The following is a 9,087-nucleotide window of genomic DNA, read 5'->3' as shown; positions in this document are numbered from 1 at the left end:
GGGCGTCAGATACTCATAAGAACACCGGTTCCTGGTGCCAAAAAGGTTGGGGACCGCAGAGCTAGAAAGAGGAGGTGACCCCAAGGGAAGCACAAGGATCTCGAGGCAACTTATGGAGGAGGAAATAAGCAGGGTCTTGCGCCCTCTGGAGCATCCTACCTTGTCCCTTCTGGCTTCCCGTGCTCCTGCATTCCTTGGTCCCTTGGCTTGTAGGGCACGGCTCCGGTCTCTGCCTCATTGTCACGTGGTGTTCTCCCCTACGTGCCTGTATCTCTGTGTCCCTCTTCTTCTGATAAGGACAGCGGTCATTGGGTTAGGGGCCCGCCCTACTCTGATACGCCTTCACCTTAACTAAGGACATCTGCAAGGACCCCGCTTCCAAATGAGGCCCCATTCTGAGGTTCTAGGAAGGGTGTGAACCTTGAGGGAACACCGTCCAGCCAGTGCAGCCCCTTACGTGAGTCCCACCATGCAGATGTCTGGCCGGGGTTGGTGGGGGATCTGAGGCCTGTGCTCTGGGCGCTGTCGCCCCGAGGGTCCCACAGAGGAGAGCTCCAGTGGGATCACAGATGTGTGAGGGACTCAGGAGGACGAGGGTGCCCCGGGTAGGGGGCGGGTAGGGGGCAGAGCCACGGAGCTGAGGTGGGTGGGGTCCTCGGCGGAACTGGGTTCTGCACGAGGAAGGTGGAGATGTCCGGGGCGGTGGCCAGAGCCAGGAGCCCCCTCGCACACCTCTGTAGAAATGTGGGGCAGAGAGAAGGGACTCGAGGGAATGGCATGGGGGCCAAGGAGAAAGAAAAGCCTTTAACAACGTCCTCAAAGAAACCGAGATGAAGATGGCCTTTGGACAGAAATATGGGCGAAGCCATTGTTCTTGGCTCAGGTGGGGGGAAATGGTGGTGAAGTTCGGGGCTTTGGGACCTGCCACCTGCTCTTTGCCTGTCTCCCCTGCTCTGTGTCTGGCTGCTGTTCCCTTGCTCTTGTAAGTGACCTTGATTTCTGAGATGGGATTCCTCCCTTCTCGGGGTTAATGATTGGTGACTGTTACAGATAACACTTGGGCAAAGATTGCGTCCTTTACATTCTGGGCCGCCAGCCTCTCTTAAAGGGGCAGGACTGGTGGCCTTGGGGATGGCGACATTGTACGTGACGGACAAATATTCGGTGCTGTGGAGGGGCCGTGAAGACAGAATCGGTGTCTAGGTGACTGTCCAGAGACACCGGCCCACAGCTTTCCTTTTGCTAAATTCCCATATTTTGTTTTTAGAAAGTCACAACGCATCAGAGATGGCTGAGATAATCTAGAAAGAGAGATTGTTCCCTTGGAACCACAAGAAAGCAAGACGTACACAGGGACCTACACGGAGGCCACTGTGGCTGGGCCAGAGAGTTAGCTGATTAAATCTCCAAGCGCGTGAAGCCACTGTCCCAGATTTCATCTCTGACGAGGGACGACTGGTTTACAAAGAGAAACGTCTACCATTTTTCACGAGGGGCTCTGGCGCTATCGATATGTCGAGCCCGATGAGTCTTTGCTATGGCACTGTCCGTTTCGCAGCACCCCTGGCCTCTACTCACAGGTGCCACCTCGGGGGCGACGACTAAGAATGTCTTCCAACATTGACAGATGTCTGCTGGGGGACCAGATTGTCCTCTTGTTGAGAACCACTTGTCTCTATGTAAACCCTTATGATTTGTACCTGGAAACTGCACCGCCTCCAAATTCCCTGTCACCGGAGTCTGTCCCATCTGTCCTCCATGCTTTAGCAAGAACGCAGATCTGACCGTGGCCCCTCCCCCCCACCGGATAACATTTAAACTATTTAATTGTCACGAAACCCCCCATGCAGCCCAGTCTCGATCTTCCTTTCATTCTTGGTGCATCCCCTGCCTCGAACTCCACACCTGCCCCCCGCCCGCCATGCCCCAGCCATGCTGAATCACGCCGGGCACATGGGGCCTCTGCCTGCATTGCCCCCTCGTCTGAAAGGCTCTCTCTCCCTCTCTCCTTATTCACATATCGAGATCCTTCCTTTAAGGCTCGGCACCAAAGCCCCCCTTCAACCCTTCCCACATCCTCCCTGCAGCTGCCTTTTCCTCCTGGTTTTAGGACCCCTTTGCGTCCTCACACTCCTTTGTAGCTCCCGGTCCACAAGTCTCTCTCTTCTGTTGCTTCTTTGAGGGCAGGGACCGTATAGTAATTTCTTCAGATCCACAGGGACCAATACAGCGCCTGGCATGCGGTGGGTGCCTGAGTTTTCGTTTTGCAGTGAATGAATGGACAGAGCATGTGGACGAGGCGGGTGGAAGAGATGTTAGGGATGCAGAGCTCTGAAAAGTTTCCATCGGTTGCTGTGTGTGGCATTTTAAGAAAAGCACATGCTGGATGGTGAGGTTTCAACCAGTGTTTCTTTTCCAGCTTCATTGAGATACAGTTGCCATATGCCACTGTGTACGTTTAACATATAGAATGTGTTGATTGGATACACTTATATATTGCAACATAATTACCACGGTAGCGTTAACTGACACCTCCATCGCATCACATAATTACCAGTTCTTTTTTGTGGTGAGAACATTTAAGATTTACTCTTTGCTTCTACAGCCATGCCGCCCTGAACAAGCGCGATCTACAGCCATGCCACCCTGAACAAGCCCGATCCCGTCTGATCTCGGAAGCTAAGCAGGGTTGGGCCTGTTTAGTACTTGGATGGGAGACCACCTAGGAAGACCAGGTGCTGTAGGCATAAAAAATAAGGGATTGTAAGCTGACAAGGTCCTTGCAATCTGAGAGGTCAACCAAGGGTTGCCTCGCGTAAAGAAAAAAATTACTCTTTGAGCAACTTTCTAGTATACATGCAGTATTATTAACTATTATCACTATGCTGTATGTTAGATCCCCAGAACTCACTCATCTCTAACTGGAAGTTTGTACTGTTTGACCAGTATGTCCCATACCCCCCACCCCCAGCTCCTGGTAACCATCATTCTAGTCTCTCTTTCTACAAGTTATACTTTTTAAATCCCACGTATAAGTGAGATCACACAGTATTTGTCTTTCTCTCTCTGACTTATTTCACTTAGTATAATGCCCTCGAGTTCCATTCATCTTCTCGCAAATTGTCATGAAACACCCCATGCAGCCGAATAATATTCCAATGTACGTAGCACATCTTCTTTATCCATTCGTCTGTCGATGGACATTTAGGCGGTATCCATATCTTGGCTATTGTGAATAATGTGATAAATACGGGTGCAGATATCTCTTCGAGATCCTGTTTCCATTCCCTTTGGACATATACTCAGAAGTGGGATTGCTGGATCATACGGTAATTCTAGTTTTCATTTTTGAGGACCCTCCATCCTGTCTCCCATAGCGGCTGCACCAATTTACATTCCCATCAGCAGCGCACAAGGGCTCCCTTTCCTCCGCGTCCTCGCCAACACTTGTTATCTCTTGTCTTCTTGATGATGGGCATTCTGACAGGTGTGAGATGTTTCCTCACTGTGGTTCTGATTTGCCAGTCCCTGATGAGCAGCGATAGTGAGTCCCTTTTCATGTACCCGTTGGCCATGTGTGTGTCTTCTCTGGAAAAACGTCCGTTCGGTTCCTCTGCCCATTTTTAAATCAGATTTTGTCGTCGTTGCTCTTGAGTCGTATGAGTTCTTTATATTTTTTAGATATTAACCCTTAGCAGATATGTGACTTGCAGATATTTTCTCTTATCCCGTGAGTTACCTTTTCATTTGGTTTGTTTTTCTTTTGACGCACGGCCTCTTGGTTAGATGGAGTATTGGGCGATCAAACCGGGGAAGAGTCTTTATATGGTATTGCAGGCCCCTGAGGGTAAGGACGGCTGAGAGCGGTGTAAGTCACCTCGGCCACAAGGTCACAGGACATGTGTGGCCTCCCAGGGCCCACAATCAGAAGGGCCCTGCACTGGTTTAATGCTCTATTATCTCTTAACTTTTGAACAAGGGGCCCCATATTTTCATTTTATACCGGGCTCTGCGATTTATGTAACTGGTCCTGATTTTAGAGGTCAAGGTTTGGACCTGACTTTAGAGGGCCAAGGAGGGATAGGGCAGGGAGACATTGGGGGTGGGTTTGGGGGAGGACAGTCACGTTCGCCCACTGCGGGGCATGAAGGTAGGTGAACTAGGTTGTTAAGATTGAGGGGTGAAAAATAAAAAACAGCAAAGGGTCAGGGGCGAGGCTGAGTTTCAGAGGGATCCAGGCCAGGGATCGGGAAGAGAGCCTTCAGGCAGATTAGCAGCAGCAGTGAAAATGTAACAGGTGACTGAGGCCAAAGTCTCAGAGGCCTGCTTTTGGGTGTGGCCTTGCTGGCTTCTTTCCATCCCCCGCTCTAGGACTTGCTTTCGGTGACTCTTCTGTTATCCAGCCGCCCGGTTGCCGAAGGAAGGGCTACCACACAACGGCTGATTTCTTTTAGAGCAAATGCCCCCTCGACAAGGTTACAGCCCCAGGTCTGGAGGGAGGTTGGGAACTGGAGGGGACTGACGTCTGCAACATTCTGCACCAGGAGGCAGAAAGCCCTGGGGCTGTTTGAAAACTCACGCTGTAGTCTGCAACCAGCACCAGGAGACGCAGGAGCAGGTCCGCCTCTGAAGGTGTGCTGGGGTGCTTCTCATCCACCTCAGACTGCCCTCCTCCTCCTCCTCGTCCTCCTCCTCCTCCTTCTACTTCTTAATCATCATCATCATCATCATCATCAACATCATCAACATCATCCCCATCATCGATTTTCTTTCTTTCTTTCTTTTTTGCTAAAGGCTGTGGGATTTTATAAATAAGAGAGAAAAAGAACAAACAACCTATGTTATCATGCATTACCCATATCAGTAGTGAGATGGGTGAGGCCCAGGCAAGTCGCTCAGATTAACAGCCAGACCAAGGATGAAGACCTCAGGCCCTGGTAGGGCTGGGCTCAGAGAGAACATAATGACACGGGCTTTGGGCGCCCGGTTCTGCCAGATCAGCACCCACACTCCACATTTTGAGGTTCATCTTATTCTCATTTGTTTCCCCACTAGGATCTGGTGCAGTTTTGTTGTATAAGTTTCTGGCCAAGTGAGCTGTGCTCAGGGAAGGGTTCACATTGTGTGTTCTCATTAAAGTGAGGCGGGTCTGCTGGCGGGGAACCTAAAGGAGGTGACATTCAGGGGATAAACAAAGGCCGCTGACCAGCTCGTCTCTGTAGTTAAAAGGGTCCATTCCACGTCGGTGTGGGGTGTTTTGGGTTTTCCTATGGAGTGAATATGCACCACCACGCCCACCACTCAGAGGCCCAGGCATCTTGCCAGTAAAACCAGGCAGCTCTGTGCACCTGGTTTTACTTAACCCTGAAGGCGACCCTGCAGTAGGCACCATCCCTGGGACCACACAGCTAGTCGGGGGCAGAACCAGGATTTGCACCTGGGTCTCTCTGGCTCCTAAATCCGCAGCTGTCCCTGAAGGTCATTGCTTCCCTGTGACACGGTGGCGTCAAGACCTGTAAAGAGCCAGTGAACGCTTTCCCCTCCGTGAGGCGTGTCCTGAGCCCCTCCGTCAGTGTGGGCAGCCCTTCCACATCTGCTTCTGGAGCTTTTGGGTCCAAGCTAGGATGGGTGTGTGAGGAAAGGCCCACTGCACTGGTAAGCAAGCCCACACTTTCGCTTACGCATGCTTAAAAAAAAAAAATCTTCCAACCAAGATTACACCTTCAGCGTATCTTTTACCAACTTAACGGCATTATAACTTATCCTTGAAGGCAGGGCCCAAGTCTGAAAAATTAGCTTTTTGGTAAGGGTTAGATGTTTTTTGTACCTAAGTAGAGGCTTCATCTCTGATTTCAAGCGACTGGAATCTGTTTGGGATAAAGCTAGGTTCCATGCATGGGAGGCCTCCTCTTAAAGCTTCAAGTCGCCATTCTGGATGCGGGTCCGCGGCAGAGCGGGCAGCCGGAGGGCCCCTCCCCAGTGGGGCTTTACCAGGGGTCTTGTAAGCCAGAAGCCTCCTTGCTGACACCAGTTGGCTGTGGTTCCAGAGGGTTCGCCTGAGGAACAGACAGAGCTGACTTCCCAGGCACCGGCCGAATGGCCTCTGCCCAGCGCGGGCGTCCAGTTACTCAGTGGGCATCCTTTGCTCTGGACACAATACGAGGCTTCTAGAATTGTAGGAACTGATGAGTGGGTGTTTTTCACAGGCCTCCATGGTTCTGGAGATTTGTGAGCACTCAGAGTAGAAAAGTTTTTTTGTTTTTGTTTTTTGTTTGTTTGTTTGTTTTCGTCATGGGGCTCTGACACTTGTCATGGGGCTCTGACACTTGTCCAAAGCCACAGGGAGCAGGGTCTAGGCTAAGCTGCATGTCTCAGTGGTCAGGAATGAGTACATCTTCTACTGCAAACTCAAGACCAGACTTTAAGTGCTTCTCTCTTATTTTTGTCTTCAGGTCTGGCCACATGCTCTGGTGGGAAGGAGGCTCATCGATCAAATTTCTACGGCAGAACCTAATTGGTTTCCACACGTTCTATTCTGAGCGTCCAAATTCAACTCATGGGCTTCAGGCAGAAAACGTCGTGCCCAGAATCAAGACTAATCTGAAGGATTTGAAGACCCGGAGGCATTCTGTGCCACCTCCGATCCAGCATTGTTCTATGTCAGGCGATAGAGTGACAGGAAAGCCTGATTCTGTTCTGAACAGGCACAGGGAACAGCGCTGCCCTAGGAGTTGAGTTGAGCTGGGTGACGTTTAAAGAAGCCTGTTCCTTGGGACATCAGGTAAGAACTGTGCGGCGATGCAGACACATCTGAGCCAGTCCTGACTTCAGGGTTTGCCATCTAGTTGGAGAGGAAAGGCACCTACAAAGAACACGCCCTGCACACCTGTCAGATGCGGGTTTCGGAGCGAGGAAAGGTGGCATATTTTAGAAAGGGTTGTAGATATCCAACCCGCACAGAGGAGACCTGTCCTTTTCCGGCCTGACCCCAGGTGCTCCAAGAAGGGGGATTGGGAGGCTGCTCCTGGCGCAGCCCGTGGAAGTTCTGCCCAGTGGGGTGCCGCGAGTCAGGCCCGGCGGCGGGGGGAATCGGAACACCGGGTGAGGACGGTATGGGAGTGGGGACGGCTTCGGGGTAGGGGTCCCCCTCGAGGCCACATCCTGCAGCACCAACCTCTGCTAGCCTAGCGTCTCCGATGGTCCCCAGGTCGGAGTTCAAGACCCACTGAGCATCAGGGCGTGTCCTCTCAGTCAGCCAGAGCACAGCTTCTTTCTCATTGGCTGTTAGAGAGTGAGCGGCAGGCACATTGCCCATTGGCTACGAGGATGTGGTTGCCCCTCCCACCCCGTGCTCTAAGCTCCGCCTTCCTGCCCCTGCGACTGCAGACAGCGCTGCCTGGTGTTGGTGTAGAGCGTATTCGCGGAGTTGGGAAGCCCACCCGTTTTGGGAGAGTGTGTGTCCACTGTGGACAGGCGCTGTGCCAGGGACTGACCCCATGTGAGTGACACACATATGTCCCTCAAGCCCTTAGAGATAGCACCTCCCTTCTAAATTCCTCTCTTCTGTTGCCTGGCCTCCAAACCACGTGACCCTATAAATTCAGCAATGGAATGGGCGTTGATACTCCTGGCAGTGATTCTCGCTATTACATTTCTTCGTTTCATTCGGTCCTTACGTCTAGCCTCAGATTCTTTTACTGTATTTCCCACTGTTTATGGCCTCAAATGTTTCCGGAACTAGAAGCATCCCTGATGTTGGTTTTATTTTCTACTTGAAAGTGCTGAGCTGCATAGGAATTTCTTTTTCAGGTTGTGGTTTCCAGTTTGTGGGAATGCGTTTCTAGCTTGCTGAGGCTTCCTAACGACTACGGTAACCTGGTTGGGACGTGTCTGCATCCATGCCTGTCACAGTAACGGGACACCCTGAGCCCTATTTATAATCCCAAATAGGGACTTTTTAACTTAAAGGAGGTGGTCGCTTTTCCTCTTAGATTTGGGTCATATTTCTAATTTTTGAGTCAGATTATAATCTGTAAACTCCTGCCCAGGTCACTACGCGGCTTTAATGAAATTTGCATGCCTGTTGTCTCCTTAAGATTTGTCTAAAGACCTTTGAACTTGGCAGAATTTTGAGTTCTTTTCAATCGTAAGCTATAACATATATACAAGTGAACACTAAACATATAAATATGGTTGTATGATTAATTATAAAGCAAACATATATCTCTAATCGAGATTAGCTCATTGTCTCAGAAGCACCCCGACCTAACAATGACCCCTTTTTCTCCCTCACTCCACAAGTGACCCATTTAATGTTCTCGTGCAAATCACTTCTTTGCTTTTCCCTCGACTACTGTTTTGCCGATGTATGCATCCCTAAGGGATATAGATTGGTTTTGCCAGTTTTGAATTTTACATAAATAGAATCTTACTGAAGGTACGTTTTCACGTCTCGCATATTTTGCTCAATTTAGCTGCAGGTTGTTCATTGCTATGTAGTTTTCTACTCTGGGAGTTTGCAGCAGTTTCTATATCCATCCTGCTGAGGATGGATAGTGGGCTCGTTTCTGGTTTGGGAGTATTATAAACAGTTTTTCCATAAACCTTTCTGTACATAGGAACTGGGGAATGTGTGTACCTAAGTGTCTAATAGCTTAGAATGCAATGGTGCAGCCACAAGCCACCTATGTCGGTTTTCCTAGTTCGTGCCTGTTTTTCAAAGGGGTCCCTGCGTGTGTGCAGAGTCTTCCCAGGCAATCAGCAGACCCGTGTCTCACCGGTCAGGGTTGGGGACAAACCGAGCTAACATCTCTGTGGATGCTCAGGCAGCGAGGGGCCGTGACAGGGGCTGACTCCAGCTCATAACCGGCATATCTGGTTCCTGAAGCAGACGAAATGGGACAGGCTTTGGAAAAGTGGCTGGAGACAGTGGAGCCCTCTGATTCTGGGGTTTTGGTGTTGTAATACCCCAATTCCGATCGAATGGCTCATCAGAGCAGGCGGTGTGGGGGTACCCACACACGGGAGGTATTAGTAGTTATCTGTTCAATAATGCATTCATAATTTCCAAAGAATTGTGTGAAAAAA

General features: G+C 50.4%; 1 non-coding gene across 1 annotated transcript; it reads left to right on the top strand.

Annotated features, from left to right (window-relative positions):
* Positions 1–2,628: 2,628 nt before the first annotated feature.
* On the top strand, positions 2,629–2,747 carry LOC111733877. The gene has a single exon (XR_002778222.1). It is a non-coding gene; the product is annotated as a 5S ribosomal RNA (ribosomal RNA).
* Positions 2,748–9,087: the final 6,340 nt, after the last annotated feature.

The sequence above is a fragment of the Pteropus vampyrus genome, unplaced genomic scaffold (assembly GCF_000151845.1).
Source record: "Pteropus vampyrus isolate Shadow unplaced genomic scaffold, Pvam_2.0 Scaffold672, whole genome shotgun sequence".
Taxonomy (NCBI): domain Eukaryota; kingdom Metazoa; phylum Chordata; class Mammalia; order Chiroptera; family Pteropodidae; genus Pteropus; species Pteropus vampyrus.
The sequence above is the reverse complement of the archived record's forward strand: the minus strand, read 5'-3'. Positions and strand labels throughout refer to the sequence as shown.